Below are 24,285 nucleotides of genomic sequence, written 5' to 3'. Positions count from 1 at the left end.
CAGGGAGGTCTATGACTCATGATTATGTGGTATTATCAGCACTGCTTGGGCCACCAGTAATCCCTTTAAATCAGCACAGTTTCGTGAAGAGTAGGTTGTTACTCAGAGTGAGGGAATCTATCACACTTCTAACTCCTACAAGTAATACAAGAAAAAAAAAGCTCATTCATAGAGTAATTTACTGTGATTGGCATATGTTTGTATTTTTTTTAAGGAAAGTGAAGCCTTTGTGCTATGATCAAAAATTATTTAATTTTATATCTTCTAGGGTCAGCTCTTCACGCCAGCATTAATTAATTAATGGATAATATGTAATGTTGCTTATACTCAACAGCAACTTCTTACAAAAGTTGTCCATAAAAGTTTGGGAAACCAAAGGCTGTTTACCAATAAATGTGACAGGATCTGATCGTAGATAATTTGACTACATTTAGCATAATTGAATAATTAAGTCTTTCAAATTTTATGCAAACACTCTTATGAGTTGTCATGGCTTGAAACAAACCAAGCTTTTAAAATATTTCATTATCTGATTCATATGTTTGCCTACCACTATCTTTCTAGTCATACTATATTGGGGGTCAAAGTAAGTTACCAAAATTCTAAAAGTATCATTACAGCACGTTATAACCAGAGTGAAAATAGATATGCCTTGGATGTGGGGGAACTGCATGTCATTTTTTCTGTGTCATGCAACAGTGTACATTCATGTCAGATGATATAAAATAGAGGACTCATAGGAAGATGAGGTTTATTTGATCCTTTTTTCCTCATCAGTAAATCTGCTGCTTTCTCCCTCCCATGCCAGGTGTGGTGTGAATTACTAAGTAGAGCTGACTAAAGACAACATAAGCAGCAATAAAAACAAAACCATTTGAAAATTTTCAAGAAAACAACTAATTGTGTTTCAAATGCGTTTCATGACTGTGTTCATCTCTTGCCTCACGGTGAGGACATCACTCTAGGAAGCAAAGAACTTTGTGTGAAAAAACCTTATACCTGAATGATTGAGAACAGCTTTTCTTCCCTCATTCCTACAAATCAGGGGACCCTATCATGTCAGAAGTTAATGCCTGTACTGGCTATTTGAAATTTCTATACTCTAAAAGAATTCACCTTCTGCAAAATATTAGGGATCCACGCATACAAGATTCTATTTTAGTAAGAAGTTATGCATTTAACCATCCATTATGAATCTGAAAGGAGAGTGGCTCCCTATTACCAATCAAGAAGTTTATAGAGTAATAGACTATTGTTAAACCTCTGCAAGTGCTTCAGTTCCTGTGTGGCAATGACTTCTCAATAGCCATGCTTTATTAATGTCTGCTTTGCTATGTATGTGATGAACTTTCTGTGGAAACAGGTTCCCTCTGGATATGAAAGTTACGTTTTAGCACTCACTCATTTTCTCTTCATTCATCTATTTAAATTTGAATTCCTCTTATGTATGGGAACTGCTGAACCACAGCCTAAACCACTGACTGGTCACCTGAGGTGAGCACCGAGTCAGCCGTAGGGGCACAGGTGAAGGTGATATACCTGTGTGATTGGAAGGGGTGGAGCCTGGCTCCACCTCTCCCAAACCCCATTTAAGGGCTGACCACCACCAGGGAAGGATCTCTTATTGGAGATCCCTCCTATGTGGAGTCCCCTGTGAGCCCTGATATCCTAATGGTGAGCTATCTTCTCTTTTGTATTATTTGCATCCCATCTGTATAGAGCTACTCAAAATATACCATCATCTATATAATTTTGTTGTGAAGTGCCACCCTTGGGAGTTATTTACCCCACACTCTTGTAAGAGTCTATTGTCACTAGTAACACAGTCAGGTTTCACTGAAAAGTAGAAGTACTGTTAAGCTCCCTGTTACACTCCTTTCTCCATCTCTGCCCTCAAAACCACTGAGTGTACAAATTGCTGCCTGTCCTACACTTCTGTTCTAGACCTTCTTCAGAATAGAATCTTAGCTTTCCTTTCCTCTAAAACAGTGCTATATTTCCTATATATGAAGAGTGCCTGAGTCTGTATACTGATGTGTTCTCCATAATGTTTAGTCAGGAGCCACTTACACATAGAGTGTAAGACAGGAGTCATTTTTCTTCTTTCTTTGCAGTTTAGTACAACAGTAGTTTCAGTACAATGTATTAACAATAATATGTTGTTATTAAGGATAATAGCAAGATGTAAAGAGTTAAAAGATTGATTTGAGAGATGTTTTTGATTGGTAGAAATAAAAAGAGGTAGACAATTCCTCTCTGCACCACACTGCATGAAAGGTACGCACCCCCAGCACTGGAGGCAATGGCTGAATATGGCACACTGGGTCATGAAAGCTGATGGATTCTCTGGGACCAAGGCTGACATTATCCAATCAAATCCTCAGATCTGATGCAGAGAGGGTGTCTCCCCTGGACTTGAAAGGGGGATATGGAGGGACTGAGTCCTCTAGACTAGATGAAAGACGTGCAGTTCTTTGTTTTCTATGTGAATGAACTGATCTTAAGTGGATCACTGTAATGTGGTCCTGTATTCTGGGAATGCTCTTGTTCCAGTGAGACATATGGATATGGTTCTGTTAGGATTCAGTCCTTCTTCAAACAGACTTTGGAAGTATGATCCCCTGTTCATCTAACTCAGGAACACACATATTGCTTAGTATCATTGCTGCAGTGTCCATGAGCTCATTAAGCTCATGAGCACAAGTATCTTGTTGACATATGGGGAAACACGATGATTATCAAGAAAATGTAGAGCCTGCTGTACACTGCATCACTTCAAACACAATAAGGTTATTAAGGCTTAATGATATAAGAAACAGTATATGTTTTGCAAGCTTGTAGAATGTCACTTGCAGAATTTAAGTGAGATATAAGAGCTTCCTAAGTTTCTATTATAGTTTTATTTCCAGCACTATTCTTTGACAAACTAAATAAATTACTGCATGTATTGGACCTCTGAGGCTTAGGGCAAAGAATGGAAAAATTATTTACAAAAGCTTGAAAATATTTAATCACTAGAGGCAGGGGGCAACTGTGTTTTAATTAGCAGTTCCTCAGGCTATTGGCTGGTTGGAGGCTTTCTTAAACAACCACACAAACGCACTGAATAGCTGTTTGCCAGCCTTAGGGTCAGGCCTGAGATGAAACAGATAAGATAATTGGCTCTAATGAAATCCAGAAGGCCTTGGCTTTCTTGTTTGAGCTTGGATTTGAAAAGTGCGTGTGGAAGTGAGGCTTAATTCAAACCAGTCCTGAACTAGGCCCATTTTTCAGTGACTTTGATATTGTTTGAAGTTCTGAAAGTGTTCGCCACACCACTAGCCTGCTGGGCTGGGCCTCCCCGGTCACCTTAATTACTGAGCTTTATTGCTGACTTTACTACACAGGAAAGGAGCCATTATATGTTCCATCAACATCAGCTCTCCTCAGATTGGAGGAAAGGGCAGGGTGAAAGGCCACTGTAGGAAGGCAAAAACTTCACTTTGAGGTAGTCAGATCATTTACCCGTGTTAAATTTCACTGTGCTATGTGCGTACATTCCTCAAAACACAGAAGCCCAATTTCCATTTTTTTTAGCAAGTGATTACTTTTCAAAACATTTTGTTTGTGTCTGATTAGCAGAAGGGGACATTTATTCTTAGAGGTGGAAAAGAAGGCAAATTTTAACAAACGCCTAATTAATCATCACAGAGGAAAGAAACCTAGTTAAAATCTGTAATAAAGAGAAATTGTTCTTAATGCTTCTTTGAAGTGGGAATAAGTGAGGAAACCCCTATGGTGTGTTTGCAGACCTGACACCCTACAGAACCTACTCCTTGCAACTAGCCTGATATCTTGAGGGTAACTTGTAATATGCTCTGCAAAAACAGAAGGGCGCCTGTGAAATACTGTAATGGCAAGCAACAGTTGAGATATTTTAGCAATGTTACTTCTAAGTTATTCTCTTCAAGATAATTACTTTCAGAGTTTGGTCCTAATCTCTTTAGCTGCTCCAGCTGGTGGTGCTGCTGGAAAAAAAAGAAGCTGGGTGACATCGTGTACATGAATGAATTTTCAGATCTGGACAGTGTAGTGGGAGAGATGTCTGTTGGTCTTTAGGAGTCAGTGTCTGTGGCCACTGAAGTTTTGCTTTTGGAAAACCCAGGGCAGATCTCATAAATGCTAAGACACGTGGCTGCATTTATTTACGTATTAATTCCATCTTCCTACACCAGTTGGGCTACTAATCTCAGTACAGCTACGTATGTGCATTAATGTTTGCAGGATTGGGCCACCCGAGACTAATAGAAGTGTCTAATATTGGCCAATTTGTACCAGATCCTGTATCACCAATACTAATGTCTAATAAAAGAAATATTGATTAATATTACTTGTTGGTGTGAATCAGTCTATGAAGTTCAGATCAAAATGCACACTTTATTTCCATGAGCTTGGGAAGAAATTCAGAAAAGACCGAAAAATCAGTTTTGTTGCTGCCTACTCTGTGAGAATTTTTTATTTCCTTTGTTGTTTTTTGTTTGGTTTTTTTGTTTGTACATTTTTTAGATTGTTATTTTTAAGGAGCTAATATTCCTGTTTTTCTTAATAGCTTGAACATGTTTTCATAAAAATTGGAAATGTCACAAAGATGCTTTCTGCAGAGTATTCAGACTTTTCCTTAAGGCATCTGTTTCACAAAGAAATTGAGATAAATTGCTATAAATTGAGGTAGTTCCACCTTGTGTTATTTTATAAAAAATGTCTATGCAAATTTTACATCTGTATGGCAGAAGATTTTTTAAAACAAAGGACTCCTATTTAAGAAGCCTGAAGACTTCTTGTTTTTCTTTCCTTTCATATGCCCTGTCATTTTAACATGTCTTATGTTAGTAGAATGTTGAATTGGTTATGGACTTTAAAGAAAAGCAGCAGGTTTTAGTTTTTTTATCAATATTTTGTGAAATTTTAACCTGTTAAACCCATAGCCAGCATCACAGGGAGCTAGTTATACATATATTGACACATATTTTATTAACACTAGGCTAATACAAAATACCTTTTGAAATAATCATAATTCATTACAATTATCAGTAAACAATGATTTCCCTTCTAATATAAATGGTTGTTTTGTGAGAAAATAGTAGTGTAGGTGTCATAGTGTGAGAGTTCCTATGAACAATATTTCCAGATGGATAGATGTTCTGCTCTTTATTTAACAGTAGATTTTGTATGCTCTCATTTTCACTACCTAGATAAGGAAATGAAAACTTCCTTCTTGATAGAATGCTTCTTAAGAGACTATTTGATCTCTTCTGAAATTTTTAACAAAACTATGTAGAAAATTCAATATTTTGATTAATCACAAGAAAAAAATTTTTGAACAGAAGAAGCATGACATTGAAGACAATGATGTGCCAGTGAAAAAATATAGGGTGTAAGTCTCTTGTGTCTGAATGTACTTTCAGCTACATTTCCCATGTTTTCTGGAAACCACTGGGATTTAGAGGAGCATATACGGTCATATAATGACACTGCAATATATTGGAAAATATTTATTGACTGGGATAAGTGGGACTGCATAATCTATAAGTGATTTAATTCATACCTTACGCATATACCTAATGAGGTCTTCAAAAAAAAAAGGAATAAGAATATGAAATCTACTTGTGATTTAATCTATCCTTTACACATCTGTCTACAGACATTATACAGTTAAGCTTAGGTGCTTGCTGTAAATCATGCAGAGAATATTGGCTGAGGAAGCATTTTATTGCTGGAAAAAATTCCCTGGATGATTAAGCCACTTATTCTCAAGGTTTCCAAGACTGTTTTAAGGTGGTAGAGTGCTTATTAATAAAATGGGTATTTTTAATGTTGGAGCTGAGGGCCATGTACTTTCCTAATTTCCATCTTATAGCTTAGGTACAATTGCTTGTAAATGTGCAATTAAAAAAAAAGAAATCCTAAGAAAAATATTCATAAAATATCAATTATCTGATGTAATGATGTTGTGTTGTATATTTCCAAAACAGTATAGAGACCACACAGCAATTCACTGGCTGAGCCAAGACTACATGTTGAGCCACACTGTCTTCACTAACTCTGTGAAATTTCTGCATTTTAAAATAGGGGCTTAAAAAAAAGATCATTATATATATATCATTATTTTGCAAATCTATTACTGTTTTCCTAAATTAGATTTTCATTATTCTTTCTATGTGTAATTTTAGAAAGCCTGAAGAGGTGGCTTGAACCAGCGGGGTTCAGTAAGCTGCTTTTAGATTTATTGACCATGACACGTATTAGCAGCACTGTATTTTAATGTTCATAAAAGATCTTTTTTTCAACTCTCTTAATAAGAAGATAACAAAAAGATAACTGACACTAAGAAGATTTAATTTGATGCTGATGCTTTATGTGTTTGTCATCCTAGATTGTTTTCATGCAGGCAACCCATTACACTGGTAGCAAACTGAGGAAGAATTAATAAGGATATTACCTAACTATAGTATATACCTGTGGATTTTGACTGTGACATTTCATTACCATACTTACTAACAATAGTGAGAATAGTTAACTGCAGAGGACTTTTGTAGAGGATTACAATAGGTATGTAATTCTTTTGACTGAGGAATTCAGCTGGGATCTATTTCTTGTATCATGGTATACGCTATATTCTTTTAAATTACTTGTGTGTGATGTGAGAGATCAAAGGATTGTACTTTTATTTCTGTGACCACAATAAATTTGAAAAGAATGAAAGGAGATCATTGTGAATATCATTTGAAACAAATGGGGGTTAATATTATTTGGAGAAAATAACAACTAGTAGAAAAATGAGGATATCTTACTACTTTATCCTTCTTAGTTGTAGTGTGAAGTCTTGCACCTGCTTGTTAGCAAAGTTAGATTTAGGATTACAAAAAGAAAGGGACTGCTTTTAATTGTATTTTCTCCTAATACCTCTGGTGTTTTAATTTAATTCATATGTACTGTAACCCAAAATAACTACAGTGATTGACAGTGCTGTAATAAAACACAGGAACATATACACAAATTTAGTGTTTCTTTAAAAATTTAAAAGGCTTCCCTTTCCATTCTATTTATAATTGAGCTTAAAATATTTTTAGCAGAAATAAAATCCTATTTTAACTATAACATAAACCATTGCTTTGAATTTGAAATCAAACGTATCTTAGTCATCTCTAAAATTAATATTTCACACCTTTGACAGTTAATTTTTTTTAATGGAAGCCATTGTATAATTGCATTTCCATACTATTTATGCCATGCTAGGTTATGCAAGAGTTGTGAAATAAACAAAGTGCTAAGTCCTATCTTGTCTATGTTGCTTATGAATGTTATTATCTTTGTAAAATTCAGATAATTATTGTTATAAACTATTATAACATTAGCTGCCCAGATTGGACTGAGAATTTTGCACTGAAAAATCAGCAGTGTACAAGTCATTGAGAAGAAACAGAACATTCTGCCTGCTGTGTAGAAACAATTTGTACTATTACCCTAAAGGAATATGTGGGAAGCAGCCTCAGATTTTGAGATCTTAGTTGAAAACTTTGATTATACAGTTGTGATTCACTTCCTTTTGTCTTTTCTACTTTGAATAAGAAGAGAGATGATTTTATATTTGGAAAAAGAAGGCTGAGCTCCTCTGCTGCCTGACTTCTCTGCACCAGTACCTTAAGACTGGCTGGAGTATAGCATCAATGGAAAGTTTCTTAAAATTATTTGTCTTCTGGAGCTTTTAGCTTATTTACTCAATAGTATCAATGCAGTTGTGATTTATGGCTTCTTACTTCACATTAGGTTATGAATAAAAGCTAGCATACAAAAAGAGAGGATTTTGGAGCCAAGATCTGACATCCAACCATTTTTCTACAATGTAGGCATCTCCATATGAGCAAGATGCCCAAATACCCATGGTAGAACTTCAGGTGATTCAGTCAGCTGAACTGAAGTAGCTGTGTACTCACTCTTAAGCAGGGACATACACTGCTTATTCAAATAATTTTCTACTCTTCAATGCCTACACCCAATAGGACCTTGATTTGGCCTTCAAAAGACATGTCCAGTACCAATTGAGAAGTGCTCAAGGAGTTGATGTTTACTCTTAGGGCTGACAGCTTAGTCATAGGATTTCTGTGAGATCTGCTCCCTCACACTGTCAGCAGGTGGCCAAGAGAGCCCTGCATCCCAAAAGCTGCTGAATACCTCCACATGGGTAACTGAGCTGAATCCTCTGTCTTCGTGACATATAGTGAGAGTGTAGATCCTTAGCTCACTTTTAAAATCCTACATTTGCAATTGGGTCCCATTCCTGGTTAAATTAATCTCTATTCTGGGTAACGATTGTGGGCATTCTTGTAGGAGAATTCAGTTAACTGGGATTTCATCCCAGTCTGGTTGTCCTAAGCTAGTGTCTTGCACTATGCCTACAATTCCATACCTTCAAAGAAAGAGTAGATGTTCAATCCAGCTTCAGGCTACCTGTGAAATGCCTGCAGATATAATTCTCATGGACGACAAGAACTAATTGTTTTTGTCTTTACTACACTGTGTCAAAATGTAAACAAACTTCCTGTAAGTAGTTATCATCTGTCTCCAAGTTAATCTTTCAGGGTAATACAGTCCACTGCGATAAAAATCCTTTTGTTAGGAATGTGAGAGACTGTATGAAAGTGAGTGCCTCTGTGGCAAAAGTTTTTTGGTATCCCAGCTGTCTTATTTGAAATCCAGCACAGATATCTTTGCTTCTTGCTGTAGTCATATCCTTAGACAAGGTTAGCCACTTCAATTTATTGATGAAGTGGGAGGTTTGCCACTTCAGTTGTACATTCTTTGTAATTTCCTTGTATTGTGTCTTCCATAGCCAACACTGTTGTCTACATTTAGACCAAAAAAAGTAATAATAGTCAGTGATGAGGTTGTACTTTAGTCAGGCTGTACTGTATACTCCTGAAGACACAACTTCTCAGCAGTGACTCTTTCCAGAATTCAGAGCTGATAATATTTATGAGTGTTCGGAGCAGTTGAAATGTTGGCTGGAGATCTTTTAAATAGCTACATTTCAACACATTCCCTTAGGAACTGAGATGGAGATCGCTTCAGACCTGTCAGAGGAAGACCATACCTTAATTGTACTTCATTGTACTATAAACAATGAGACCTCTCCACTAGATGTAAGAGTTGTACTGTGATCTGAGTGAAATGTTAGAGGAGCTCACCTGGGATCTTACAGTGTGTATGAAATACCTTTGTCAGTGACACAAGCTTAAAAATAGTCACATAAATGCGATGTTTTCTGCAATTGATCTTTTCTAAAAGTATCTCCAGCTTGACAGAGAACATCTTTTCAGTTTGATTTATTCTGTAATAGAGTACACTCTGGTGGCTGCCTTCCAAAAACGCTGTCCTGAATATCTGTTTATAAGTAGAGCAGCTTCAAATCACTCAGTTCATGACTCCAGCATTTTATTGAAAGATGAATAATACTTTGGCTGTGGCAGAAATGCCAGCCTTCAAACTAGAGCTCTGAAAAGTAAAGGGCTGATTTCAGTAGCAACTCTTTCTCTGTTAAGGCTGTATATTAGCCACTGAGCTTTAAAAATTAGAGTACATTATACCACAGAATGTGGAACATCACTACTAGTATTACTTGATAAAATCCAAGTCAGACAATTTCTGCTGTCACTTACCCTTTCTCGATTTGGTAGAGAATGCACCTCTGTAAGCAGTAAGATGATTCTTTCTCCAGCCTCTGTTTCAAGACAGCTTCCACAACCAGAGACTCTGTAATTCATGCAGCATGCAAGCTACCTCTGAACCCATTTGTATGCTCTACAAAGTTGTAGAAGTCTTAGGGGCATTTCCAGAATTTTCTCTACTAGGACACTAGTTTGCAGTGATTTTCTTTCTTCACTGACACAAGGAAGAGCAAGGACACTCTGCTAGCACCACATCAGACAATAAGTCCCATACAGTAAATAGGGCTTTCCAACTTAAGGAATGTTTATTTGTAAGAGGTGCCTCTTCCTGAAAATGGGAACTGTCTCAAGGAAAAGAGACACAGCACAACTGAACTTCACCAAAGACGATAGTTAAGTGTCCAGCCAGCATTCCCAAATGTGAGACAGAGAAATGTGTAGGTAATGCTGTGAATTATGCACCTGTGCACGCATTAAATGATGAACCAGATGCTGAGGTGATGACCTTGTCTAAGTTCCTTTGGCACTGCAGCTCTGGATGTCTTTCATGGTGGACTGCACTGAAGGGATCACAAGGAAAAGTGCACAGACATGAGAAACTTGTGACAGCCCCAAGAGTAAGTGAGAAAGAACATACTCATGCTTCTGTAAGTTCAGTGCTTTACTGTATATTTTGGACATTTGTGAAAAACTGTTCTTTATTAAGAAAAAAAAAGTTTCAGTTGATTCTTGCAGGCAGTTTCTGACTGGATATGATTTAAGGATGAATGATTAATCATCAATGGATGGATTATGTCTTCACAACAGGCAGAGCATTTATCCTGTCATACTGAGCAATTTTCAGTGAATAATACAGGTATTCAGATCCTGATAATAGAAATTTTAAATGAATGTCTTTTTTCCTTTTGTGAGAATCATATTTTTGCTTGTATGAGGGCTGCTCCAAAAGTAATACCTCTTATTTTATTATTTTGGTTATGATAACATAGGTAGATGTTAGTGGGATGGCAATATATGTTGAACCTTCCCACCAATATTTCATTACATTTTGTTGCTGTGTGACAGATGGCAGCAGAGGGGCAGACTGGCAGAATGGCACCTGACATGGAAATGTGTATGAAGCAAAGGTATGTCATTGAATTTCTCTATGCAGAAAAAAATTGCACTCACTGACATTCATCAGTTCTTGCCGTACAGTGAAGCAGTGAGTGGTACATTTCAGCAGTAGAGATGGTTATGTTTCAGCAGCTGTGGAACTGTGGGTTTTACAATCACAGCATGCAAGCTCTTCTTCGCTGGTGAAAACGCGTAGATAGTGGCAGTGCCTGTGTTGAGAAAATAATTTTTTGTAGCTGAGAATTTTCTCTATCAAATAGCATTATTGTGCTCTTTATATCTGTTGTAGCTTCCGTGAAATTAAATGTGAGGCATTACTTTTGGAGCAACCGCTGTATCACAGCAGCTTTATTAAATTGATTCTATTAACATCACAATGGATTTTGTTCAACAGATACAATCCTTTGCAACAATAAATCATTCACACCTTCCTTTCACAGGTAGGAAGTACGTGCTGTGATATTCCACTTACCTGTATACAGGTCATAACAACACACTGTACCTTAGACAACACTCAGAAAAGTGCTGTGCTTAGATCAGTGAAGGACTATCTTAAAAATAAATAAATAAAAGAAGTTAAGTTTTTCTGAAAGTGCTCATTGTCTATCAGAATGGTGCTTTCAGGTCTCATTCATTTTCCACCTCTGTGAGATAACTGAATAGTAAATGGGGAAACAAATGCTGTTCTAGTAGTAATGAGCAAGCAGATGAGTGAAAACAGAGTAGAAAGAGAATGTAGATGAGACATAGGAGGAAAAGATGAGAGAAAACAGATGGAAGCCAAAAAGCCAATGAAGTGTGAGAGATAAGACTATAATGATTTGTGCAAGACATACTGGAACTAGTCTGGATAAAATAAGAAAAGAAACCTATACTCTCAGTCCAACTTCAGAATAAACCAAATCCTTAACAGGATTTTAAAAGAGTCAAGGTAAAATTCTTTTAATCCTAGAATTAGAAACAGAGGTTCTATTACAGGATATTCTTATAGTATTGGTGACCTTGGATAGAAAGATTGAAATAAACATCAAAACATTTACATGTTTACACAAGCCAAACGTCACCCCCCTAGAGGTCTAATCTTTGCTCGTACATTCTTCCTTTTGTATAGATTGTTGTATAGAACTTAAAATTGATCACAGAGATAACATAAACGGAACTTATATTTGTATGCATATGTCCTAGAACACCATTTTTCCTCACTTTACCCTGATCTGATAATTATTCTTTGGTCCCCTAATAATAATTTATTTTTTGCATTTATATAGATAATTAAATAAAAAAAAAATGAACGTGATTTTTCAACTTATTGGAGGATAATATTTGAACTGTTAAAGGGCACAACTATGGAGGAGGATTTGGCTTCACTTGCAGTTAGAAATGGAGCCAAAATGGAAGATTCATGTATACCCTGTAGCTGATGAAACAACATATGCCCTTTTCAAATTTAAGCAATTTCTTTCTGTTTAGTTTGTACATGAATTCTAGTATTTTAATATTCGGGAACTTCAGGAGTTTCCAAACATCTTTAAGCCGTTCTTGAGCTTTATATGCCAGTAGTAAGTAATCTTGCTAAAAGGAGTTCTTCTTAGATTGCAAGCTGAAGAATACTTCTTCGTTGGTTTAGTCACTGATTTTTTTAATTTTATTTTTATTTCCAAGACCAGATTCACCTTTGGTGATTCAATGAAATTGAAAGAGGATGAGGAAGAGCCAGAGGGAATATGAAAATATCAGTCTTGGCAGGATTAGTTATTTTTCAGTCCTCTTTGCTCTCTGATACTCCTCATCTCTATCATTGCTTTCTTGGTGAAGGAAGCAGTGCAATTAGGTGATGGGAAAGCTGGCTTGCTTTTTGTGGTGGGAAAGTTGGCTTGCTGTTTTGTCATGGCAAGTAAGACTTTACCAGTTCTCATTCCCAAGTCAGGACTCCTAGAAGATAACTATTTCCTTCCTGACTGGTCTTGGACTGACAGGTTATTTCTGTTGTCAGAGCTTGAGAATGGAGTTAAATTTAGAATACAAAGTCTCATTTTTTCACTAGGAAAAAAAGTAAAATGAAGAACATATTAACTTTTTTTAAAAGCTATGACAAATTTGAAATTGTATTTGTGTTACTGCTATGTCTTTTTTGAAATTATACTGTATAAATCATGTCAAAAATACGATTTTTAGCACTAGATATTGAAGTTACTTCACTGGCAATGTCTGTCAAGTTTGAGTTGGTTTAACAATGAAAAAAAGACAGTAAATAAGAAGAAAAATAAAAAATTCTAGATATAGTTTAATTAATGTGTTGTGTATTTACAAAAGTCAGAAGGTGTTGAAGTTAGGACTGCAAAATCAAGACCAATTCAGATGTTTATGTATACAGACATTTCTAATTGTCCTTAGCGCTATACTAATTTAGAATTCTTATTTTCTTCTTCTTGAGACTGAACTATCTTGCAGAAGAAATAATATAGAAATTATGAATTTTAATACATATTTTTTTTCTTTACCAATTCACGCTGAAGGGCTGACAATTTCTCCTCATTTAGGTGCCAAGAGTCTTCTAACCTTTCTTGAAGAGGCCACATCTTAAAAATCTATTGGATCACCTCCCATGTATTAGCAATGATAAAAACTTCCTCCTAATCACTGTAACTGCACAATTCCCTTTGACAGGTTTGGCAATTTTATGTTGGAAGAGTATGCTGGAAGAGATTTTAATGAAGAGTAGATGGGAAGAGAGTGCCAAATTTCTCAGCTGGTTTAAAATTCCTTGTTTTTAAATATAGGTTGGCAACCGAAAGTGAACTCAAGCAGCAAGAACACTTTGCAGAGTTTTTGAGACTGTTGATAATCCAAAGATAACAGCATGAAAAATGCTGCTTTCAAACTGGTCATTTGCACACTTTACAAGTTCTTTTGGTAATTTTATATATGGAATTTAAAGTGATGAAGGGATTTCCTAAGTAAACAGCAGTTCTTCTTTTTGCAATAAGCCTGTTAATGCTGATTAAAGTTAATTTATCTCCTAAGGATTTATTATGAACTTCTAAGGGGGTTGTTAAATACTTGGAAAATGAATGTTTTGTCAAATACATTTTGGCTTCAAGAAAAGTTCAAGTTTTTGGACAAAATGAAAAATCTGGATTATATCATTACTAGATATTGTATTATCCTAACATTAAACCTGGAAGAAGTTCTATTTTTCCTTATTTAATATGAAATATATTTGAATGTACGTTTGACTTACAGTTATTACAATGTTTTCTGAAATTTCACTGTTGTTTTCTGATACACCCAATCTAAGTTATTATATTATTTTGTCTGTCACTCTGAGACATAAGTGCAACAAAAATAAAGGTATAAGTGGAAACTATACTTAGGGATGTTTTTGTTATTAGTTTCAACATTGTAAATTGAGACAGACATTGAAAAAAGGAACTAGGTGATTCAATTCATTCTGAAATTTTCTTGAAATTATAATCAATCTCAGTTTCCAAGGCAACTGACTACATGAGGATGGACCAGCCAGTAATGGGAAACAGCTTTCTGTTTTATTACTGTAACATATGGTAGAAAAAGTCTTTTTGTTTCATACTGTTGAGGAGACTATCCAATTTATCACCCCAAATAGAATCCAAAAATGATAAAAAGAGGTGTGAGTTGTTCAGTTTTGTAGCAGAAATGCAGAGATGTAAGTTCATGAGGGAAAGGCAAATACAGAAACATTAATATTTAGATGCTCTTCTGCTAAAATCCAAACTTCATCATGATTTTTCCTCTGAACTTCCTCAGGGGTCCTGGCAACATGAAGGGTTGGTGTAAGTGATTGTATTGGCAAATGGATTTGCATTATATCAGTATGACTCTCTCAGGGTGAGTGGAATTGCCTTTCTGCTGTGAATTGCCTGGCACAAATAAAGGGCTTCTTCCATGAGCACCACTGAAAGAAGTATGATTAATGGAGGACTACGAGGCTTACTACATTTCTTTTGCAGAAGTCAGCATCTACTAGGAGAAGTGTTGGTTCTCTGAAGTCAATAGAAACTTAAGTAAAATATTAAATCATATCATGGTATATCTTCATTTCCATGTTTCGTTTCTCAGACTGAGATTTCAAGTTCTTTACTTCTTTACTACTGACTATTCCTTCCTTCCCAGAAAAAAACCAAAAGCTGTGAAATATTTATGCAGGAGTTGAGCTGTTCCCCATTTTTTCTTTCCTTCCAGATGTGTTTAAGAAAATATTTGTGTTTACCAGAATTCATTTATTGATCCGTTTTTGTTTGTTTGTTTGAAGTTTCCCTAAAGCTGGCACTGTATCTCTTAACCATGAAATCTTCTGTTTCAGATATTGGCTTAATACAGATTCCTTTGCTACTTTCTTATATTTTTAAACTACCTATTTATGATTCCTTACTATTTTAAGTAATTTACTATATAAAATAAAATCCATTTGAATTTCAGTATAAATGCTATTTCTTTTTCATTTTACCAAAATAAGAATTAGTATTTTTGTCATCATCATGCTGTTCTAGGCTTCATATTTCCCTAAGTCTTAGTTCCCTTCTTTTTAACTTCACTTTTTAGATCTTTGCTGTAAATCTTTTGCAAGAGAGTATTTCATATTTTAGAATAGCAACCTACCTGATGTTACTCCCTGAACTGGGACTGGTTTTCTGAGTTAAGATTTTCTAATCACGTTCAGTTCCATTAATATTTAAGCATGGGCATCTACTTTTCTCTGTCTTTGGAGACTGTCATTTTTCATTTATTTTGTTGAGCCAAAAGTTTGTAAGGGAAGAGAGGAGATAGAATATGTGGGATAGTATCCCTCCAAACTGCCCAGAGCCGACATTAGATCACATTTCTAACCAAACAGGAGCTGAAACCGCACCAGAAAATGTTGTAGTTTCTGACACTGTGGTACATAGGAATTAATGCTTTAGTTGCAACAGGTCACCTTTTCCCACAAATATCTTCTTTCAATATTGTGTGTGTGTTTGGAGAGGGGAATAGATGGAAAAGGAATAGAAAAGTTCCCTTATTTACCTCACATTGCTTATAAATACTTCCTCTAAACCTCTCAAAACTGTATCAGTATGGGTTCCATTAACTGTTCAGTTACGTTCAGCTTAGGTAAAGTGAGAAGTCTTGATGCTTCTGTATTTTATAAAGCCTTGATATATCAAGAGTGCTGTGGTTTTGTCGATCAGAATGAAGTCCAGCTGGTCTGTTTAAATATAGGCTGGAGTAAGGGGATGGGCTAACATGGTCCCAGTTCCAGTGTCAAAGTTCTTGTGTGCTGAGACAAATAGATCAGTATTTATCAATATGGAAAAGTTGGATGCTATTGCTGCCTGTTACATCACTGTCTTTCTGCTTTAGTCCAGAGACACTTCCTAATTTGGTTTGGGTGTAAGAAAATGTCCATGTGTTTCTTTTCTACTAGTGTCTGTTGCTCATCAGGAAAAAAAACAAGAGGAAGTGACATATGTCTGAATCTATGAATCTATGTCTGCATATGTTTGAAAGAATACCTCTAATGAGATAAAAAATCAGATTATCCATAAGAGCCATTATCTGAATATTAATTCAATGGTGACAATGTAATATGTAATAATAGTGTCTCTCCAGAAAATTGTGAAATTTCTATGTAAACATTAGAAGTAGCAATTAATATACAGAAAAATACAAGATAATGGAAGGACACACATACAAGAAAGAATACATAGAGACCTCTGAGTAAAAAAATAATTCAATGTCATGTGCTTTGTATCCACAACCATGCTGATGAATGCAGCTTGCAAAAAGATTATGCTTTGACGAATGGCTTTGATCTTGAGAAACTTGATTTCTAGAAAATGTTTGTTATCTTTACATTTAAAAGGAGAGAAAAGTTTCATTTCTGGGCAAACTTCACTTTCCAGAAATGTAGAAAATGCTGTGGTAAGAGTAATTTTTCCAAGGGATTTGTGTCTTTTATCCACTCACCTTACTGATCCCATGAAAATATGTCACCCCTCTGTTATGTATCCCCAGGCATGCTGTATAAGATTTACCCAGCTATTTCTCCCCACATCTCGCTTTTAAAGGAGTTGAAAACAATTTTAAATTTCTCTACTATGATAGTGATGCCATAGAGCGCATTGCTAACACTGCAAACTGATTTATAGTATGATCAGTAGTGGGAAAATTCAGGTAGAATTTATTTGAAACAAATGTCACACACATTATTTGTCATACACTCAAAATGGGAAACTTCTCTGACATTTTTTAGTAAATGAAAAGGTTTGATTTTGAACCTATTGAGAAAGTGAGTACTTAAGAGCTCTCTCCTCAGACTCATGAAAACTCTTTGTTTTTAAATTTATTTAGAACACCGTGTTTTCCTTCTATTCCTAAATTTCACACCATTCTTATGGAGTGTAAGTAAAATATATTCTACAAGTCACTGAAAAATATACTCCAGTTAATAAGCTTTTTCAGAAACATATTAAATTCCTAAGAGAGGACACCGTACAATCAATTAGTTTGTGAACTCCATAAATCCAACAAATTGTAGCAAGTTTTTACCTCTGAATTTAGCTGTTTCAAGTATTTTAATACTTTTTTCTTCTTTGGAAGGGTCCTTTTGCTATGCGGTCAGATTAACTGATCCATTGAACTATCTCAGTAGTAATGTTTTGTTAAAGTTTTAGGCTGAGTCCACTGATTTGCATCATAAAATACCGTTGAAAGAAGTGACTTATCAGAACAGCAAAAACAATAAAAGGGCATATATCGTAACATTCTCAGTCTTGATAGAAATATACTGTTTTCTAAGCTCTGTGTTAGATCCATACTAATTTTAAGACAGAGAATTAAAAATACTCTGAAATGGGATTATTAACTTCATGGCAGAAATACTGAAGATCAACTTTTATTTTTTTTTCACAGAATAAAGTAACAACAAAAGGACACCAAATTGTCTTTTCTGATAGGAACCTGCTGCATCATGAAATCTAAGCACTGCCTTAAATATTGTCTGAAAGTAAAATTTGGCAGTATATAGACATACGTTATTACCATTTCCCATACCTGTTAGAATGGTGATAATAGAGAAATTATTGAATTTATATGGTGGGATTCCATAGTTACTGCATTTTACTTTTTCACCTTTAGTGATATTACTTAAGTCATGCTACATTATGTATTGAAGCTTCATCTTTGTGAATGAAGTCTGTGTTGTTCTTTTCTCACGTCATCTTCAGTTGTATGACTCTTCAAAACCACATCAGACTTTTAAACACCAGCTAGAACACGGTAAATAAGTTTTATTTATGTTGCACAAGATGGCATGGTACCAGGTAGCTTTATCTGTGGTCTAAAAAAGAAATAAAAGGTAAAAAGACAGTAAGCTTGTAATCATTTTGCAAATGTTTCCACAAATAAGTCTCTAAATGCAGATTTTCTTACTCTGTCACTTTTCAGAGTAAAAATGTTCCTTAAAGAGAGATTCTGCATGTGCTGTCTTGGCCTATAAGCCCATATAACATTTTATATTTGCATACTAGACAGCTGAAAGAATTTGATCCTTCCAAGGAAACCTCTCCTTTCAACATATAATAATTTGAGGGAGACTTAGGCCCACAGCATTTGAGCAAACTTTCCTCAACTTTTAGCCACTCTCCTTACCTAACACCTCTAAAGTTTGGATTTTACTCTGTTAATTATGTGGATATAAATGTACATTGTATGTGTGTATCTGCATTTGCCCACATCTCTGTAAGATGAATAATTTTTGTTTCACAATACTAATAAGTGAATTCCCCAAAACACAAAGTAGTATTTTTTTCTCATGCTTTTCTTGTTTGTTACTCTTTTTTACTTGGATTCATTTTGTATTAGTTTTAAGATACTGACTTATGGATACAGTAGATCAAACATGAGTCCTTTTAATTACACAAGACCCCCTTTCTAAGTAAAAAGAAAAAAAAAGAAAAAGATCAGCAGATATTGTAGTCAAAATTTCTTATAATTCAACTGTTGTGATTCCTGTTGTAATAAAATGTAGAAGACTTGCATGCTGAATACCAAACTTTTTTTTTTTTAAGGAACACTCAAATAAGAATCTTCCTCTCTGACAGTATCTTTAATAGCCAAAAATAAATCTACTGGTGTTTCAGAAACTTTTCATTTGTTCAGTGACACTTAGATAATCCTAAAGTTCTACAATTTGAAACCTCTAAATTGGGGGCATCCCTGGAAGACCTTGATGCTTTAAATACTTTAGAATGTGATTAAATTAAATGCTATGCACAAATCCTTCTGTAATGAACATGGATTATATCAGTCCCTGTTCTGTGTTGATGTGGTAACTTTTGCCCCCTGACAAATAAAAGAAAAAAGATATTTTCTGTCTCCTGAAAGCAACTAAGGTAACTATAAATAATAGTGAGGACAAGAATATTCACTATGCTTATAAAAATCAGTGAAGGAATAAAATAGTAAAAAGATATAAAAAGAAAACCTATAAGGATAAAAGAAAAATATTAAAATCTATGAAAATAAAAAAAGTGTATCAAAGATATAACTTGAAACTAATACAGATAAAATCTGCAGAAGTTGGACATGCCTTGGAGCATAAATCCAAAGCAAAACTGATGATCAGATGGCAGTGAGAAAGGAGTTTGGGGTGAAGTTTTCAGTTATGCCCTTAGTGAACTTGGGCTGACAGCAGGGTGGGCATTAAGAAATGTTACGAAGTTCAGCCAAAGTTTTAGGAAACACACTAGTATAAATTCAGTGTTACAGATGGAGAAAAGAATCTCCAATAGTTGCAGAGAAACGCTGTGTAGCTTTCTGTGAGGATAGCAATTTCTTGATATTGTGTTACATTAAAACATATGTGCAAACAACATATAAAAATAATAGATACCATAAGTTCCACATAACCTATCAGGGCAATCTTTTAAGTTCTTTCTAATCTACTCATGTCAGTGTGCATTCAACAGCACACTTAGAGCTGTGTAATTTTAAGGTAAGACAACATAGTGATTGTTTAGAAAAATATGTTATTTGCAGGATAAGAAATAGAGATACTCCACATAGACCTACCTTTTTTTTTCAAGAAACTTGGTCTCCATTTGGTGGCAAAATGTCCACTCTAAAAGCATTGTATGTATATATTTCTTGACAAATACATATCTAGTATAACTTGAATGCTTTTATAGCATTTTCCAATAGTTAAAAGTAGAGGACTTCAAGATTTCTGTATTTTCTTTCTAAGTTTTTCCAAGGACTGCTAAGTAGTTCATTCAGATCTTATACTGGCTTTTTGTTCTAGCTGATCCACCTGGGAAGAGGGTACAAGAAATGCTTGCTTTAGAGGGCTGTGCAATCAGAAACAGACACATTGATGTATACTGGCCAAAGTTTTGGACCATTCTATTTATTAATGTTCTGAAAGTACTTTGAGATAACTGGATGAAAACACTGGTGGATTTTTGGAAAAGAACAAATAATTTACTGAGCAATACAAATTGGCAGTTTTAGAATACTGTGGATTTTCTTTCTCAGTTACATAAATTGCTGTCCTGGGCTGGTTTTCTTGCTCATTTCCTTTCTAAATTACCAACACAGCAGAAGAATTGTATCTATGTGCAATGGTACTTGAAAAGTCATTTTTGGGCTGGGCACTTTTCTGCAGTCTCTTCTGGGAGAACAAATGTTTGGGAGCATCGTAACCATGTGCTGTAAATGTACAAAAATAGAATGGTAGGATAAAAGGAACAAGATCAAGTAAACAGAGTCCCTTGGTAGAATCTCTTTAATGTCTTGCATCTGATGTTCATATTGGTGGGGAGGGGAGGGTCACATGCTTGGTGTTTTTTCTGAGACTACACCCGACTGGAAACCATCCCTTGGCTTCTCCGCAGACAGCAGCATACCCAAATGGAACGTATTAATTCTTTGGGGAAATCTCTTCAGTAGGATAAAAAGGAATCTTTTCAGTTTCTCAGGCACATGCTCTGTTCTCAGTGCTGTCAGGCTTAAAGGAGGACCTGCACTGCCTTGAGCTGGAGGACACAGTTTCATTGTATCTACAAGGTTTGGAATAGATAAATAACTCCTGTGGTGCAGCTGCTCAAGCTTTTGGATTTGACATGTTTATTAACGAAAATGTGACAGAAAAGAAAGAAACAGTCAGCTAAGCAAGGTGCCCCTGTAACTCTGCTGTCATCATTAGGTGAACACAGTATACCAAATATTTATGCTTCTATATGATTCAGGATCACAGAAAATAAATATCTCTTTTATACTTTTTGTTTTCTTTGGAGAAAGGAGTAGAGGAGAGTGTGAGTCATAGTGGAAGAAAAAAACTCACTTATTTTCTGACAAAATCTACTCACTTTGTTGGAGGAGTATCCTAGCATTAACTTCTGCTTGTTGATAACCCCTGCAGCCCAGCTGCTTCTAGCAAGAAGTTGACAGCCTGCCAGTCCCCAGTCTGTACCTGTCTGGTGACCTAAGGCCAGAAGCCAAATCATATTTCTCGCTTCTGCTGTGAGTGAGATATTAATTGTTTCTACCTAGGTCTGAGTGCAGAATTGCTATGTGCCTTTGGAAGGGATTTCTGATGAGCAGAGTTTTGACCCTTCACACCATAACAAATTCTGCCAGCTGCAGTCTGACTTCTGAGCATAGGGCCGATCTGAGGAATTTGGGAAAGTTATCCATTAGTGTATGAACAATACTAGTTTTATGAATTTTTGTGTTGTTTTTTAAATATGTTTTTTAAAGCACATTTTTTGCCATGATCTAATTCAGAAGATTCTCTTTTTAAGCAATTCAGAAGATAAATAGTATGATTACTGAGCTCTTGAGAAGGCAGTTGATGCATGATAAGTTTTGCGCACCTTGCTGTGCCCTCTACAGTGTACATGATATAGAAAAGGAGCAAGATACAGACTCATAATTCTCTATTCCCAAGAGGTAGAGTAGTGTCAAGATCTGAGCTGCCTGTTTAACCATCCTCACTATTCCAAGTAGGAGTCTTTGTATGAAGGAGAAGTGAGTTTCACATTGCTTTTGAATTAAGAAACAGTGTGAAGTCCACTGCTTTGTGCAGGCTTTTTTTTTTTTTTTTTTTTTTTTTTTACAGTTGTTAGCCTCAAAATGATTTTCCAAGGACAGTTATTCAGGAGTAAGGAAGGGGCTGAAGACTGAGAGGCTGCAAATGCAGAAGGATTTTATCTCTGTTCTTGTGAAATTTAGTCCATATTTAAATACCTTCCTTTAGATGCCTTCAAAATATTACTCTCCTCTTTTCTAGGCAGAGACCTCACAGTAGTTATTCCAAAGGGAAAAATCCTTGAATGCCTGCTAGCTATTGTATAGGAAGACTTGAGTAGAGATTAATGGACTAGATATCTATCCAGTCCTCTCTGCAATCGAGAGATTTAGAACTGACATCTTTTTGAAAGCCCAAATAACAGCCTTCTTTGCTTCCTAGAATGTTTTAGTTGAAGAGTCAAGTTTGTTACCCTAGGAAATATTACATTTTCTATACTGTATTTCTAAGAAAAAGTGCTTAGATTGTTCAATATTAAATGAAGAAGAAAAATATAAGCTGGGTAGGCTCTGGCATTCCAAATCCTTCAATGTTAATGAAGCATAGAAGAGTGACAAGTGACAGCACCACTCTTGTGGGCACAGAGATAAGATGAACTCTTGAACTAGATGGTCTTGGAGATCTTTTCCAACCTTGGTGATTATATGATTTATGATTCTCTTCTAATATGTAATTCGCAGAATAGCAGCAGTAAATTTTTGTCATATTTGTTAAGACTATTATAGTAAAAGTAGGGTGCCATTTTTTTTTCTGGTGAAATTAAGCATACAATTCTGTGTATATTTCTTTAAAAAAGAAGACTTTATTTCTTTATTGCATAAAAAATCCTCTCAGGTCTTATTTTTGTTATTACCTGAGGTAATACTGAAAGTGGTAATAGAACAAATAATTCTACATGCCACCTCTAATTATTATTCTTAAATCCTTGTCTTTCCTTTCACTGAGATCCCTGTATTTCCTTTCTGCATGAATTTATCAATATGCTACTGATTACTGTTTACTACTGTTAAATATGTTGTTAATAACTATGATAATAGCCTGGTGCTTTGTGATGAAAGACTTTGCTTTCAGTAATTAATACTTTTGCTAATGTTACCGAGCATAGCTGGCAGTTTCCTTGTCATACATAACTATTTTAACAAAAAATTATCTGTCTTGACAAGAAACATTGACTAAAATAATTTTGTTGCTTACAAAAATGAAATTAAGGTTTGCTTTCTTTAGCCCGAGAGTAGTAAAAATTCTGAGTCATGGCCTGAAACAGTAATTGAGCAGATGGTGGGAAGTCAGGGCCAAGCCAGGAAAGCTCAGGGGCATGCAGTACACCTGAGTGACCAAAAGGGGTGGAGCCACCCCTTCCCATAACTCATGTAAGAGTTGCAGGTGGAAACAAGGGTATCTTTTGATGGAGATTCCTGTCTACCTGGGGCTTTTTAAAGGTATGCAATGCTTTCATTTCTGCATCTGTGACTGATGCATTTGGGCTCATTCTCATGTGTTGTAGCTGAAGGCTTTGTTACCTCACTATTTTTGTGTCACTTTCTGTCTCATTATAGCATTATGCCAAGTTATTAAAAAAAATGTGCTGACATCTTCATGCTTTGGAGCAAGACCTTAAAATGTGGTAGATGTGTTGTAGGCTTTCCCAGTTTTTCAATTGACTCAGGTCTCTAAAATCTCATTCTAACTTGGTAAGTTCTGTTTGTGCCCTGCTACTTGAGTTTCTAGAGATGCTTTTGGATCTGCACCACTGAGCATTGCCTGTGCTGTATTTGTGGTGCTGCTGCTTTATTTGACATGGAGAAATAAAAACAGGGCCTGACTTGCATTTGATGAAACGTGAATGTAGAGGAGGAGGGCAAAGGCTCAAGTGGCTGCAGATAGGGAGGTTCTCCACAGGATCCCTCCTTCTTTCACTGCATAAGCTATGGGGACAGATCAAGATTGCATATCAGCTGCAGTCCTCATCAGTAATCAGAATTTGTGCCACATGTGTTGCAGACTTGGGGAAGTTTGGGAAGTATGTGTTGCTTCAGGCATTGAACATATAAATAGAGTAACAGAAGGTATGTAAATAGGAATGATAAGATACAGTTACATAGGAGATCTTTTTCTTGCTGTTACTCCCTGGCTATTGGGAGTGTAATGTTTAATGTAATGTACTCTGCATGTTACATATAAATATAGAATAAAAGACCTAGAAGAGATGTAATCTGACCTCCTGCCTCATGGGGCCATATTCACGTGAACCTATAGCAAATGTAATAGGTATTACTTCTACACTTTATTGAAAATTTCAAAGGTATCAATTTAAATCTTAAACAGTTTATTGAAAAGATTATCTGCCCTTGCTATTTT

At 35.6% G+C, this 24,285-nt stretch overlaps 1 protein-coding gene across 2 annotated transcripts in view; it reads left to right on the top strand.

Moving 5' to 3' along the window:
• Nucleotides 1-24,285, top strand: part of HDAC9 (histone deacetylase 9) — a 448,017-nt gene that overhangs the window by 363,506 nt on the left and 60,226 nt on the right. The gene's annotated exons all lie outside the window — the stretch shown is intronic.

The sequence above is a fragment of the Cyrtonyx montezumae genome, unplaced genomic scaffold, assembly GCF_038088225.1.
Source record: "Cyrtonyx montezumae isolate F1298 unplaced genomic scaffold, pur_monq_1.0 scaffold_8, whole genome shotgun sequence".
In the NCBI taxonomy this organism is placed as follows: Eukaryota; Metazoa; Chordata; class Aves; order Galliformes; family Odontophoridae; genus Cyrtonyx; species Cyrtonyx montezumae.
Note: the sequence above shows the minus strand (reverse complement) of the source record. Positions and strands in the feature narration are given on the sequence as shown.